Below are 16,461 nucleotides of genomic sequence, written 5' to 3'. Positions count from 1 at the left end.
TTTCGCACTAACATCATTCCCCTTCACCCCATTTTGGTGAATACCTGCATGGCCTACAACAGTCCCTTTAGGTCCAGTCCTCTGCATTAATACTCCACTAATACTCTGCATTAATACTCCATTAATACTCTGGTGTTTTGTCCCAGAGTGTGGTGGGCAGCCTCTTTGATGGACATAAGACTGAGTCTCTCCTAACTCTTTATTCCTAGGGTACTGTAGCAGGGTGACTGGGTATGAGGTCAAACAATTTTCATTACTTTTACAGAGCCTTTCCCCTAAGGCAGGCACACCCTGTGGTGACTCTTTGGGTTGGGCGAAGTAGAAAAAGGCACTGGAGACGCTGACATTTCAGTCTCCCAAGGGCAGTCTCCAAATTCCCAGACTCAGCAGCAGCCTGGGCCCTGGCTTCTCCTCGACCAGTGGCTAAGCCTGTTTTATAATGCTCTCTTCAGAAGCCTGGCAGTGGCCCTTGATGCCCTCAGATCACTGAGGGACTGTAGGACGCTGGTCCTGTAGGCACATGGAAGGTTTGAGTTATCTTCCCACAGATGCCTCTGTTCCTTGACAAATCAGAAGAGGCAAACTGAGGGTGGGAGCGATCAGGGGTGTCCCTTCCTACCACCTGCCAGGTGATTTCTGAGCACTTAAGATGTCTCTCAGCTGTTTGAGAACTCATTAGTCTGAGGATCAAGCAATCGGCTTCCAACAACAGGTTAATGTGTGCTGGCATCAAAGGTTAGTGTCATTGATATTCAGGAATCAGACAGCTGTCTCTGGGGACAGCTGCCCTCCCCGAGAAGGGAGGGTGGGCTTCTGTAGGCAGTGGACGGACGTCATTACCTGTACAGGGAAGCCGGCATCCGGGGCTTTGCTGCTGTTTACTTGGTGGATGAGGAGGTTGAGCTCTGGAGGGCAGCAGGGAAAGTGAGTGTGGGGCTCCTGGTCATTGACCTGGGCTGCCACAGCTGGCCAGTGGTCCCACATTCCGCATTAACTCCCTTTGGCATTTCCAGTCTGATAAGCAAAGACTTTATCTTAAGCCTGTTGACAAAGTGAGGAGTGAAACTGGGCTCTGAATTGCTATTAAGAGTAAAAAATAATAAAAACGACAGTAAAGAAAACAGCAATGCAGTAATGACGTCTTGGTAAGCTTGTGAATTCCACCACACGTGATGTATCTTCGATTTATCACATCTGCAATAATTGCAATGAACTTGAAAATAGGGACAGGAAGGGGCAGGGGGTAGGAAAGATGGTAGAGTGAAACAGACATTGTGACCTCATGTGCATATATGACTGCACGACCCATGTGATCCCACAGTATGTACAATCAGAAGGATGAGAGATTATATGACACTCATGTATGATTTATCAAAGTGCATAAAGGCATTCTACTGCCATGTATAACTAATTAGAACAAATAGAAAATTAATAAAAAAAGAAATTATGCTGAACTTCATTGTAAAACAAGGTAATAGAAAATCAAAGAGTTCAAAAGACTTAGAGAAGGTCACAGCTAATATCCAACTTCACCTGCTCAGATGCATGGTCTCCATTATGGTGTTCACTAAAAAAATTGACAGACACTCTCCTTCTCTTCCTAAAATAAAAATTGTTTTATTAATTTTTATTCAGTAAATGACGGTGCCAATACCTTCTTTTAGTTTGCTGTGTTATATTTATTAACATTATTACAGTTGGATCATCTTATTTCTTGGACTAATTCTGAATATCCTTCTTTGACATGACCTCACCCTTACTACTCAAAACAATTTTATTAAATTAAGTTCCTCACAAATTTGCCCCTGATTTCCCGGAATTCCTCTCCCCCAAGAATCAGAGCCAGTGGCCAGGGCTCATCCATTCTCCTGCTCCTGCCCAGGGCCGCCTGGACACTTTCCTCCTCACCCCATCTGACATTCGTCAGCCCCTGTCTCCAAGAACAACCACACATCTGCCACCCAAGCTTGCTCTTTTCCTGCTTTTGCAAAGGGGCAGGAAATGGCTGGGTTTGAGTGCCTCCCTTGGCCAGTGGAGGAATTGAAGCTTGGATGACTTCGGGCTCCATTCTTTCCCTTTGCTCTTGGACTCTGGCACATTCTCCCTTTCGTCCCTGCATTGCATGCATTCCCACCCACCTGCTCCAGTGACGGTGTGTTCTCAGCCCTTGGGGACTTGCAATGGGGATGGGGGGACCCTTCCTGCCTTGGGACTTTCTTTCTGCAGTAACTTTTCAGACTGTGACTATAAAATGAATGAAGGGAGAGTGGGAATCTGACCCAGGTGGGGCTGAGAGTCGAAAGCTGCCAATGCAGCATTGTGCTGGCCACCAGCCTGGGGACAGAGGAGAGAGCCTCCATGTTTCCATCCAAGTTGAAGGAAAGCCCGCTGCGCTAGTCTACACCAACGCTGGCAGTCTCAGCGCGAAGCCCAGCCTGCTCTGAATGTGTTCTCTCTTCTTCTAAGGGGAATGGATCTTTTTCTGCAGCAGTTCACCTGACGATAACCTTTCGAATGCTTGATAGTGGCTGAGACTTTAACCTTGTTTGTTGTGATGTTACAGAGTAAATTCATGAACTGTCTGCCCTGCCAAGGTTTTTGTTTGTGTGCTTTTATTTTTTAGCTTAAAACAACAGAAATTGATTCTTTGAAGGCCAGAAGTCCCAGCGGAGTTGCTGGCAGGACGTGCTTCCTGGAGGGCTCTCAGGAAGATTCCTCCTTGTCCTTTCCAGCTTCGGGGTCCTGGTCTTGCCTGGCGTGGCAGCATTGGGACTGTCTGCACCTGTCTTCACATGGACTCCTCTCCTGTGTCCCTCTGTTCCATTTTAAAAAAATAAATTTTGTGTTCACTAAATAGAAGAACCATATAATTCAAAGAAAACCTTTTTCTTAAAACAGTGCCCAGGCCACTGGGGGAAATGGTATAAATTTTACCATATTCTGTAACACAAAGTGTGGTCCCTGGCCCAGTGGCACCATGTCACCCGGGAAGTCGTGAAACATACAATCGCCTGGGCTTGTCCCAGTGCCTTGCATCAGAATGGTGCAGGCGGGCCCGGCGGGCTACGTGACCGCCCTGCAGTGGTCCTCTGGCCTGCTCCAGGTGGGCAGCACGGTTGCTGTCCTGTATGACCTCCTGGGCACCATCTAGATTCACTCTGTTCCACAGAAGTAGAATGCGAGCCACACGTGTCTCTGAAGATGTCCTAAGAACCACATCAAACAAACAAAACAGGAAGCAAACGCAGCCGGAACTGATTTCAGTTGTATATTTTATTTAATGCATTAAACTCAAAATATCAGTCCAACCTGTAATCACTATAAAAGTATTCATAGATTTGTTTTGGTATTCTATCTTTGAAATCCAGTGCATTTTATACTCAGAGCTCATTTTGATTCAGGCCAGTCACATGTCAAGGGCTCAGTAGCCACATGTGGCTAGTGTCCAATGCACAGGGTGGACAGATGGAGATCCTGGAAAGCAGTACCCTGGCTGGGGGACATGTGGGCTTCCATGACATAGTTTATTTTGAACACCAGCACTGGAAAGAAGAAGAGCCGTTCATCCAGTGTGGCGAGGCCCAGGTCCTCAGCCACCTCTCCAACAGCCGACTGGGAGCAGGCAGATTCTGAAGGCCCACGGCATAGGAGGGGCTGGGGTTTCCCTCTGAACTCTTTCCTTATTCGGAACTAGAGAATCTTTGGCCCATTGAAAGTGCGGTAGAGGGTAATTATTTCACCCAAGAACAAACCTAGGGAATCCTGCTGAGGCTTAGGGGATGACCAGGAGCAAATTCTGTTTCCCTCCAGGCAAAGAGTAGGGGGAAGCACTGGGCATGTGTCAAAGGCAGAGACAGAAGCCAGGACTGACTGCAGACTGTCCAGCAGCTCCCTTGAGTAATGTAGGTGTGGCTTTCTTCCTGGTCATGGAAGTCAGGTGAGTTTACCGAGGACTTTTGTCAGGCTGATAGTCGGGTGGCCTGGTGGCTTTCGTTCAGTCCAGCGCAGGACCTGTAACCTGGGCTTTCAGCTTATCGACTGGCCTCAGCCTGAAGCCTTGGCAGGGAGCTTCCAGGGACCTCTGTCCAATCCCAGAAACTTCACCCTAAGGTGTGGCCACTCCAAATGCTCAAGTCTGAGGGAACACGGATGTAAGACTTTCCCTAGTACTGATTAAACAGACCTGTGCCTCCTTGTCCCTTCAGCCATCTGTCTGGTCTCCGTGTATGCAGTATGTCTTGCGTTTCTTCCCGCGGATAGGAATTTTGAGTCTTCCTGCTATCTTACTTCTACTTTGTCTCCTTGGACTCCTTACCAACTCATTATTAGTTTAATCTGCAGATTTCGAATGAGACTTTTCCTCCTAAAGAAAATGTGGAGTTTTACTCAATCATTAAGAAGAATAAAATGGAGGCATTTGCTGGTAAATGGATGGAACTAGAGAACATCGTGGTAAGTGAAATAAACCATACTCTGAAACTGATTGCCAAATGCTTCTCTCATAGGCTAGAGAAACATACGGGGAACCAGGGCCAGGGATCTCATGAAAATAGAAGGGAAATCAGTGGGGTTGAGCAGGGGACTGGAGGGGGAGAGCAGAGGGACAGGAAAGGGAGGAACAGAGAATGAAGCTGACCAAAGTATCCTATGTGCAGATGTGAATGTGCCTCCGTGACTGTCACCTTTATGTCTATCTATAAAGAATTCATTAAAAATATATAAGCAATAGTCAGAAGACCACGTAAAGCAGAGGAGAGGGAAGGCAGAGTGAGAAAGGGCAGAAAAGCGGAAGCACTGGGGACTGAATTGGAGCAAATGATATTCCGTGCTTCCTAAAATGCTGCCTTTGTCTCACCGACACTGACAGTTACGCCACCAGCAGCCTCCCCTGCCGAGTCTGACTGGCCTCTGGCTCTGTCGGGAACAGACCACCCACCTTCCTGACATTGCTCACCTCTCCAGATTCTGCACTGGGACTCGTTGTTCATCCTTGTGAACCAGGCTCCCCAGCAATCTCCTCGCGCCAGGTGGTTCGTGTCCTCTCTATGGGCCTCCACCTTGCACACTTGAGAGCCCCTCTTCTGAGCTCCTGGACGGAGCACCTGTAGGAAACCCAGGGTCTCTGGCTCTTCTGCTGCCTTCACACCTGCCGCAGTTGGCCTTGGTTCAATTCCTGCCCCTCTGGGATCACAGACATTTTCTTAAAGGAGACTTAGGCTATCAAAACCTTATATTCTGATATGAAAGTTTTGTAACAAAGAAACCCGAGGAATCCAGCTTCAAAAAACTCCCCCTCGCCTTCTCTGGGCTCCCCGTGTGCATCTGCTCACTTGCTTCTCTGGGCTCCCCGTGTGCATCTGCTCACTTGCTCTGGAGCCTAGTCAGTCCTTCTCACTTCTAGACTCGCAGCGCCTCCAACGCCTACCTCAGGTCTAGCGCCGGTCCCCTTTCCATTCTCTTGCTTCAGTCCTCCACGCACGGCTGCTGCTCTTTACGGTCCGGCTGTCCTTTCTCCTCCAGCTCTGGGCTGTGCTGTTCCCACTTCCCCTTCTCTTTCCTTATCACAAGAGTGGTACATCAGGAAACACAGAAGTGTCAAAGCAGAGCGAGAAAAGGGCACACAGGGTCCCGACTTTCTGAAATTCTACTTGTCGTATTTTGAGATATTTCTTTCTTACCTTTCTTTTTAATTTTTGAAATTTTCTTTACGTAGTATTATGCCATAAAATATGTATATGTGTGTATCTATAAATAATGTACAGTTTTTTCTGAACATTGCATTGCAATATTTTTTTCCCACAGTATTAAAATGTACCATATTAGAGGTTTAAATTTTTTTAAAAAAATTCTGATTGATAGGTAGGTAATATTTGTACATATTTATGAGGTATGACATGATGTTGTAATTCACATGTGTGCTGGTTAATGGTTAGGATAACTTTTATCATTTCTTTGTGGTGAGTACATTCAAATTCTTCCTTCTAACCGTTCTGAGATGGATAATGCATTATTTACCTGTTGTGCCAGAGAACCAGAACCATTTTTCTTATCCAGCAGTAACATTGTACCTGTTGACCTGCACCTATCCCCCTCAACTCCCATGAGATCCACTTTTTAGATTCTGCTTATCACACTAGAGTTTCTCACGCCTGAATAGTATATGCCATTGAGGAGATATTACCCACATTTTGGAATTAAGAATTTTTTTGTTCAATTTTTGCTATTGATGATAAAAATGTGATGTCGTCATTTGTCAATGTTTGCATTCAAATATATTTCCTTGTGAAAGATTCTCAGAAGGTGAAAATAAATATCAGTTACTTAATCCTATGAATTCTCCGTTCTCAACTTATATTTATATAGTTAAAGAATTTTTACAGATTTAAACAGGTGAAATATTTCCTGAGGTCTTTCTTTTTATATCTGAGGATATTTTTCTTGTTTTCATGTATTAAAGATCACTGGGTTGTGTGGAGAATTCCTGGATCACATCTGTTGCCCACTGAATCTCTTTAGATGTGCTGTGGTTGTCTTCTCACATTTAGAGATCAAGAGAAGTCTGATTTTCTTCCTTTGTAGGTAACTTTTTTTTTTTTTTAAGTGCCTGGATACTTTCCTATGTCCTCAAAATTCAGAAATTTTCCAGGATGCCTTCAGCTGGGATTAACCTTGCCACTACTTTTTTTCCTGGAATTGGGGAGCCCTGCTTGATCTGCGTGCTCAGATCACCTTCCAGACGAGTCAGGTTTGTTGGTGGTTCAGGGCTGCATGCATGGGTTCAGGTCTGCTGTCTTCAAAGAGGCCTGAGGTCACTTCCCTCCCCTCGCTCAGCTGACACTTGCGGTCCTTCCCCACAAGTGTCCTCCTGGAGCTCACCCTCGGCTGTCCTTGCTTCTCTTGTCAGCAGTCCAGGCTGCGCTGCTCCTACCTGAGGCCATTCTCCAGGCTTCTTGTGGGTCTGCTGCTTCAACGCCTACCTGTAGCCAGGGTGACCCTGTGAAAGCCCAAGTCAAGCTTGTCTCTGCTCCTTCCTCGCACTTGGAGGACTCTCCAGAGCCCAGCCAGGCTGGCTGTCCCTCTGCTCCCCGGCCGACCTGCCCTTGGCTGGCTCCTCCCTCAAGAGTGACTGCTGGCTGCCTCTTCCACCAGGAATCTCCTCCAGATGTCGCTTCCTCACCTCCTTCAATCCTCCTGGATGTCTTGTTCTCAGCAAGCCCTTCCCAGACAACTGGACTTAAAAGCCAGAGAGTCCTCCCTGGAATAATTAACCCCCTTCCCTCCTCCATCTCTCTCATGGGGATTTTCGACATCTAACATTTTGTGTTTAGAGTTTTGCCCCGTCCCTTCCCAGTGGAAGGCGAACTCCATGAGGACAGGGAGTTCGCCTGTGCTGTCCCCTGGATGTTTCTTCTATTCCCTGAATTGGGCCTGGCATTTGGCAGATGCTCAGTGCAAATCAGATTAATGAGTGGGAAGTTGGGAGTGTTATTACCAATGACCCAAATATGTATTTCAACAGAAACATACAGATCATATATTCTTGAATATTTGTATTTTTAATCTGATATTCCAGTTTGCCTTCTTAGTCGTGCACGTGCTTCTTAGCCTAAGCACGTGCGTGTCCTCCCGTGTGCACCTGGATGCTTATTAACACAGCATCATTTTGGCATTTTATGACGGTTTTGTGGGTGGACTCTGGGAAGCTCCACTTCTGGGTGTAGGCCTTGCATTTAGTGCTGGTGACTGTTGATGGATCCGGGAGGGCTGTTCACCTAGCATCCAGGGCTAAGTGAGACCAGCAAGTGATCTCCCTCGTGCTCTTTAAAGTCTGGAATGTCTCTCTATATTCAGAAACAGGATTATTGATAAAGCAACTCCTTTGATTGGTCTCTCATCTTGAGGAAATGTCTGAGCATCTGCACCTCCTTTTCCATCTCTCTACATCCAGTTTGGACGGGGAAGCCACTTTCTGAACTGCCCTGCCTGATGGCCCTCAGCTGAGATCTATTCGTGCGTGGATACCTATAATTCGTTGCTGAAATTTAAGCCTTTCCTCTAGAGGAGAATAAACCTTCTTACTCGAAAGTGGAACAAGAGTATCTATTCTCACCTGTTGTGCTACAAGAATTAGAATTATTTTGTGAATTTCCCAGGACTTAATGGTGGTGCTACCATTAACTTTTGTCTCCTCTGAGGAACCTAAACTAATATTCCTCATTACCTCCAGTTCTCGAGAACCTCAAATTCACCCTCAAAGGATGGGATGCCCTTCACTGAGCCCTAAGAGCAGGGAGCACACAGAACCTTCCCAAGACCCTCCCGTTTCAAAGACAGTCTCAGGACAGAATGAAAGCACCCAAGCGAAGGGACACAGGTGGCGGAGAACAGTTGCCCGCCGGGTGCAGATTTCCCTCTCTCAGCATTTGGCTCCTCGGAACGGGTTGGCTGGTGGTGCGACCTAGACCATCAGTCCTGGGGGGCTTGTGACCCTGTTAAGCTGAGTGTGCTACAAGTCCTCATTTATTACTCTCCTTCGAGAGAAGGGGCGCTGTAATGACCTGCCAACCTCCTGTGTTAGGAGAGCTGCTCAGAAGAGGCTGCAACTCTCAGGAGTCGGTGCATCTGTGCTGCTACTGGTTAGAAATAGGGTAGTACTGGCCGCTGTGTCAGCCCCTGCTCTTGGTCTCATATATAAGCTCTGTCTCTGCCTCTAATGGAGACCGAGTTCCTGGGCCCATTGCCCCAGCACTGCGGAGGCTAAAAGAGGCTGAGAGCTGAGAGACAGCACGCTTCCACATGGTCATCCAGGGTGTCTTGGTGCAAGCTCAAGGGTGCTCATGCGACTCTGTCCCTCCTCCCGTTCAAGGTCACGCTTCTCCCCTTGTCCTGTCTTAGGTTTCCTGTGGGCTGCTGGCCAGTCTGGCAGGAGCCTCCATCCGCGTGTCTCTCAGTTTACACCCGCTCAGATCCGGGCTCCCTCCCTGCACTGTCTGAGGGTTCTACCGTGCCTGCCCTTTAAAGAGTTTCTGAAAGCAGATGCCATGTCACAGCTTATCATTGCTGGTAGCCATGACATATTGTGCTGACCCATCTATGGATCAGGCAGACATTCTGTCCCTTTTTCTCAACTGGCTGTGGGGAACTGTCTGTGAATTAAGGGGGTGGGTGTCAGTGCAGCACAGACAGGCAGGTGACAGGTGTTGGGGCCACTGGCCCTGAACTCACTCACTCATGCCTCTGGTCCTGCATGGCTTGTCTGGAAGTGAATTGCTTATAGGCCCCAAGATCCAGCACCCCAGAGACACTGATTACACCACCTTCTAGTGGACAGCTCCAGATGTGTGCTCTCCTGCTGGGGACTCTCAGAGTCAGGGGACTCTGTGGTCTCTCTCCTGTGAGGAGTTGGCCGGGACTCCACAGAGTGTCCTGATTTCCTCTGCTCGGCGGGGCCATGTGATCTGGTGACTGGCACTGAGACCTGGACCCACTGGAAATCTCTTGCTCTCCCTGCACTCAAGCATGGCAGCCTCCCACATTACCCAAGAACAGAGCAGACTTCCAAGTGCCGCGTGCTGAAGAGGCCACCACACGGCCAAGTGTTTACCCACAGGAGGTGAATATTCACATGCACAGCAGAACTTGCATACAGATGATTATAGCAGTTTTATTCACAATCTCCAAAAATTGGAAGCAACCAAGACATCCTTTGAGTTTTACCAAGTTGATGTAGAGCTGTAATAGAAAGCCGTAAATACCTTAGAAGATTTTTTTCATAGAATTGTACAATTTTATTTTTTAAAAAAATGGGAGGAAAATGGTCAAGAATGTCTAGGAAATGTCTAAATATACATCCAAGCCATAGAAAATTTTTCAGTGAGAAAAATAAGTGAGCCATCAAACCATAAGAAGCCAGGGAAAGATCTTAAATGTGTACTGCTGAGAACACCCAACAAATGCTACATCCTGTGTCATTCCAGCTGTATGAGACCTGGAAGTGACAGAAAGATGGGGACAGTGTGAGTCCAATGGTGGCCAGGACTTGGGGGAGGCCCGATGAATAGGCAGATGTCGCTACCAGTGCGACCAAACTTTTGGGTCTGGCGAGGGGCAAAGGGGGATTGGAAAATAAAGATTCACAGACACAGATCTTGAAGATGAAGCTGGGGTCAGGTGGAGCCTGCTCTCTGATGGAGATGCAGGTCAAAATAGTTACACCAGCAGTCTTTATTTATATATGTATTGTTATCAGGTTAAAGACTGTGCAAGCATTTTTCTTTGTATTCGGGAATGTTACAGAAACAGGACATCTATGTAGCTTTAAAGCAGTAGCCAATACATGGTTGCAAAGTGCAATGTTAGGAGCTTTGTGTAGCTCTCAAGAAAGTCCATTGTTTAAAGTTAGTGTAAGGAGGGCAGGAACTGGAGAAGTGGAGCTGGTGAAACACTGTGGTTGTCTAACATAAGAATTTCTTTCTTCCCAGGAGCTGTGTGCCTGAGATCAAGGTTAGAACTCAGGGCTCTTGCACAGCCTCCTAATGCAGGGCACTGCTACAGAGCTAGGCATCCTGTGCCTTTGCACAGAAACATTCCCAGGAACTGGGCATGCTACATCATGAGGTCATCAGAGACCCCTGATCTCAGTTACTGCTCTCCCATCCTCTGTCACCACTCTCAACAGGCGGACACTGGGGATGCGTGGGGCAGCGAAACTCTCTGGTGGGGCTGCAGCGTGTGTCCACACTGGACACAACACAGCACTGACAGTGAGGCCTGAGGTACACTGAGCTCTCGGTGAGAGCAGGATGTCGGTTTGGGATCATCACTGTAACAGATGCACGCTCTGTTGGGACAGGACAAAGGAAGAACTTGGTAGGCGAGATGGGGTATCTTGGAACTCTCCTTGCTTTCTGTGCAATTGTTCTCTAAATCTAAAACTGCCTTACAAATGATGTCTGTTAAAAAATCCAAAAGGGATTACACATCATTTTTTTTTAGAGGAAGGTTGGGGAGTTGGACAGCTTGCCTTGTATCTTAAGGGGACATTCTGGTGTGTCCTAGACCACTGAGTTCTTAAAACTTTGTCCATAAATTCAGTGCCTGACTCTTAATGGCATCTTCGGCAAGAGGGTCCTGACCAGGCACACTAGGCCTATATGTACGATTTAACCAACACATTGTATCAAAGTGAGGGACCGAGCATTTGATCATAACTGTAAGTGGAGAGGGATTGGGCTGGACGAGTGCAGACCAGTGAGCGAGCACCGTCCCCCTGCAGACAGCAGCTGTGCTTCCTCCTGTGGAGAGGAGCGTGCCGCCAGCCACCAGTGGCAAGCGCAGGAGCGCAGGTCTCTCCTCCAGTGATGCCGCGTCTGGCGCGTCCTGGCTGCTGCACGGTGGGATACGATTGTCCAACCTGACCTCGGCAGAATCCGAGCAGCACATGGAGCAGGGCACCGTGGGGGACCTGTCCCGCATCCTTTAAGGCTTTCACAGCGCCGGCCTCTGAGATTGCCCCTGGAGCGAACCCTTCTGCCCTTCTGCATGATGCTCTGCCTCTCCTGGACTGAGCCTCCGAAACCGAGCCAAGAGCCCTTCCTCCTGTAAGTCACTCTTAGGCCTTTTGGTCTCAGTCATGAGAAAGCTGACACCAATGAGGACACACCAGAGGGCAGACGGTCTCGACGCCTGAGCTTCTAAGGGTACATGGACGCACTGGCTCTCCGAACATAAGGAGGACATGCCCACTGTGGTCAGCCCAGGTCGAGGCCAAAGGGTGCCCTTGGGTGGTTATCTTGAGTTGGCTGGTGTCTCGCTACACGTTATCACATTACGCGAGACAAGTAATTAAAGTGCCGTTTTGGGACCAACGACAAAACCACGTCACCAACAAGGTCCAGTCTGTGCTTGAGGTGTAAAGGGGAAATGTGTAACGGCTCTGTGCATGTTTCATACACACGAGGTGTGTCTGTGAGCTGAGGTAGGGTTCTTGGTCCAAAGGTGCTGGGGTTCTAGACGTTGACAGCACTCCAAGAGGCTCAGTTGACCTGGTTGCTCACGCTACTGTCAGTGAGAATGTCCTCATCTGCTTGAAATCCCTGCCAGCAGGTGAAACGCCAACCTTGAAATCACCACTGCGCATTTCTGTTTTTGTGGCTGAGAAGTATCGTCTTTTATTTAAGATCCATTGCACTTCTTTCCCTGCGAAATGTTTTCTTAGCTTTATTTTTGTCTAATTCCCTTTTGGTTGTTTTTTTTATCAGTGCTTAGATTTTTACACATTGAGGAGACTAATGTTTCACTTATGGAAATGTTACAAATCCTTTTCCTAACCTGTTTCTTATCTTTTCACTCCGGCTTGTTTTTAGCCATGCGGAGGTTATCTTTTTGTTCATATCGAATTTGACAGTCTTTACATGTGTGGCATCTGGATTTTATGCCTTTCTTAAAGATGACTTCTCTCAGAGACCATCAAAATGATTATGTGGCTCTCTTTTATTACTTTTTGTTTTATTTCTCAAATTTAAAAATCTGTCCCAGCTGTTGTGTCTCGGATGTCAGCATAAAAGAAATATTCATTTTCTCCCAAATATCTAACAGTGATCTTGACATCCTTATTGGATTTCCCCCCACTGTTTCAAAGTGTTGTCTTTATTATTTACTAAATTTCTCTATATATGCTCATGCAATTTTGGATTTTTCAGTCTCCCTGCATTGCTCTCTTTGGCTATTGTTTGGAATGCCCCAATGCTTATTTTAGACATGACTGTGGCTATCTGTTAAGGAGTAGGCCATAGTATTATCCAGATCACATGGACGTTACAGACCATCTGTGTGATAGATTTTTTTTTCACATGCCTTCTCCTGAAGGGGCATAAAAATTTGTACTCCCACTGACTTTGGGGTTAGTGGATCAGCTTGCTTTGGCCAATAGGATACCAGTGGATGTGAGGTGCACTGTGCCCATTGCTTTTCGAGGCATTGCTGCCTCTTCAGGGTCTTGCTTTCGGCCTCCAGTCAGAGAAGGGAGTGGCCCAGGTGTGGACAGAGATCTTCAGGATTTTTGTCTGCTGCAAAGTTTTTAAATATCATCAAGTTCATCCTTATACATTTAAAAATAATTTGTCAGTCTCTCTTTGCCCGTTTATCTGATTCTTTATTAAACAATTCTTTTTGTCTAATGCACTTCTGAAATACACAGCTTAATTTTAAACTCAGTATTTTTTGCAGTCATTTTTATAATATGTCTTTGTTCCTTTCCTGGTTTTGTCAATCTTCAATTATGAAGTTCTTTCCAGGGTTCAAAAGAGCTATTTCGCGGCCTCTAAACCTTGCAGCATGCTGATGTAAGTGGACACAACATGCAGCCCAGCCCTCCCTCTCCAGGAAGGCTTCCTATACAGACATGGCACGGTGTGGAAGGACAGGCCTTGCTACTGCCTCCTCAGTGGCCAGCCACTGCTAATGAGCATCACTACAGAAAATAAATGGCAGCACACGGAAGCACAGCTTAGTCATTTAGTTTCACCAAGTGAAATTCAGGTTTCCCTGTCAGATGCAGGGTAAATTAAGTTGATATCACAAAAGAGGACAGAGATGTTCTGCTGGACTCCAGCCCTCTCCCAGCGGAGCTGGAATCGGATCTGGGTCTGTCCAGCTGGTGTTTCCCACGTGCTCACAGAGCCTGCAGAAGTGACCTTCCAGTCACCACGGAACTCAGAGCAGTGCCTCTGCCCTCCTGCTCTGCTTCCTCTCTTTGGTTTTCCCTGAGCTGTTTTCTTTCCTGGGTGTGATGGGATCCGGCTGCTCTTGTCACTGCAAGGGAGGGACACTGTTATGGTTTGGATACAAGGTGTCCCCCAGAACCTTATGTGGGATGTGTATGAGACAAAGCAAGAATGTTCAGAGGTAAAATGATCAGATTATGAAAGCTGTAACCTAGTCACTGGATTAATCCATTGATATGGATTAACTGGGTGGTAACTGCAGGCAGGTGGAGTATGGCTGGAGGCAGTCCCTGGTGAGCGAAGCTCTCTGCTTTCTGACTGCCACATCCTGAGCTGCTTTCCTCCACCTTTCCCTTCCACCATGATGTTGTGCCTCACCTTAGGCACAGATATGGAGTCGGCTGACCGTGCACTGGACCTCTGAAACTGTAGGCCAAAATCAACTTTTCCTCCTCAAAGTTGTTCTTGTCAGGCATATTGGTCACAGCGACACAAAAGCTGATGAACACAGACATCCTCTTCTGAACTTCAGTTCCATTCCTCAGACCATCCACGTGCTACTGGCATGTGATACTTTCAGCTTATTTCTGAGGGCGTACAGAGTGCTATTTGAAATTTCCCCCCAATTACTTTATATTTCAGTTTCCTTTGCAAAGGTTTCCCCACAAGGCCGTGGGGTTTGCCTGGGGACATTCAGAATGACATACACCTTGCAGCACAGAATATTCTGGCTCCACTCAGCAGTCTCAGCAGTCAAGCTTCTTCTGTCTCCTGTGGCCCAAAGGCTCTGCCCTTGTCCCTCCAGCCATGCCAGACTGGGATGTGCATGGGGTTTATCTTGGCTTTGCCACAGTAGAAATTTAATATATATTTTTTTCAGAATGATGGCAACAGCATTAAAGAAGGTAGGACTTCTATGTCTTGTTGCTTGGACTGGATTTGAGTACTATTAAGGTTCTGGAGTACTTGTTTTGGACGGGATGAATGATCTTGGCTGTATGTGCTGCTCCCATTACTATGAATTTCTGGCATTTTTGTCCCACATTTGATGTGGAATTCGTAAGGAAAAAAGCATGAATCTTCCTGGAAATGCCCAAGCATGATCTAAACCACATGCTATTTGCACGAACACAGTGATTCAGATAGCACTGTATTCATTTTTCGTCTCCAGTCATGGCATGATATCTTATTGATATTCCCTAGCTTCCAAGACTTCACATATGTGTGGTGGTAGAGGTATGTGGGCACCCAGGGCTCGTGGTTCCAACACGCTGCAGGCATGACATTCGGACAGGAAACCGGGGGAATAACGCAACGGATGCTGAGGGGCGAAACCCCTGTTGCCTGGAAAGTGGTGCCAGTGTGCGGGTCTGGGCATGAGTGCGCTCACACGCGTGTGGCACGCAGCTTCTACTGTGGCCTGAGCAGAGCAACGCAGAACCCACCTCCTTTCATTTCCTTCTTTTAAGTTCATAATTTTGACTCTTTCAACCTCACTGTTCTTGCCTGTGTCTGTCCATTTTGAAAGGATTTGGATTTTATGAAGACTTTGGTTACTTCTTTCAAAGATGTCCCAGTCTTTGCCTACACACGTGTTCAAGAGCCATGCTGTAATTGTGAGTGTCATTAATGCAGGTTACCGGAGGTGCTGCCCACAGAGAGCTCTGTGGGTTTTGACACCCTTATTCTTTGAGAGCAAGCTTCTGCTCTGGGATCGCAGGACCATGGCTCTGCTCTGCAGATCTGCTAAGAAAACTCTGTGCCCTTTGATGTCTACCTTTGAAGTATGGAGAAAGTTTTAATGTCCCTAGCTTTCCAGTTGGAGGATAATTTTAGACTGAATGAAAGCAGGAGTTGGCAGAGTAATGGACTTTTTGGAAGGTCCATTGTGACTCTATTAAACAACGGCGCTCCCCAGGGGTCTGGAGTGTTACAGGGCCGCGGTTTGGCGCCTGGGCATGCTTTCCTTGTCCACGGATCTTTGAGCTGTGGATGTGTGTCTGCTGCGGCTCTCATAGGCATGTGTTTATTTTGATACCACTGCACGCTTTGGACTCAGTTACGGGCTCTGCTCTGGGGACACGGTTCTTTCCCTTTTATCACTGCAGAAACATTAATGCTCAAAGTCCCTCTGAGAGGCACTTATTTCCTGTGGTAAGACTGGTCCCCAGGTAAAGCAGGAATTTTTCATGAGCAAATGATGTTGATTGGGTTAAACCTTTTCAGTACTTTAGACTACGATTCCCTTCAATGACACATTTGAAGGGCTAATGGGAGCGCTCTAAGAATCATGAAGGTCTTTAACTTCTTGAGTAGATGATGTTTCAGAGCATGTGGTGGTGTGTGTGTTCTGGGTCCTGTGTTCTCTTTCAGTTATCTGCGTTTGCTGCAGTACAATTGATGACCTACTCCAAATAGTAGTTTGTTTCTTGCTCCTCTTTCAGCCTGAAGCAGGCTTGTGGTGGAAATCCTCCCAGTGGCTGCTTAGAAATCCAGGAAACTTTTGCTGTGTTCCTCCCACTTGAACACAAGTTCCTCCCAGTGAGGGTGGCAGGGGAGGGCCCATCCCACTTGAACACAAGTTCCTCCCAGTGAGGGCTCATCACTTCTACCCAGAACCCCTGAGCACAGAAGGCAAACTGGTTAGGAAGCAGGCAGGCAGAGCAAACAGGGTTGGCCGCTATTTAGACCGTTCCTGCTACCTTCTTGTTGTAGGCTGAATTTATCCCCTAAAATT

This window comes from Sciurus vulgaris, assembly GCF_902686455.1.
Source record: "Sciurus vulgaris genome assembly, chromosome: 5".
Classification (NCBI taxonomy): Eukaryota; Metazoa; Chordata; class Mammalia; order Rodentia; family Sciuridae; genus Sciurus; species Sciurus vulgaris.
The sequence above is the reverse complement of the archived record's forward strand: the minus strand, read 5'-3'. Positions refer to the sequence as shown.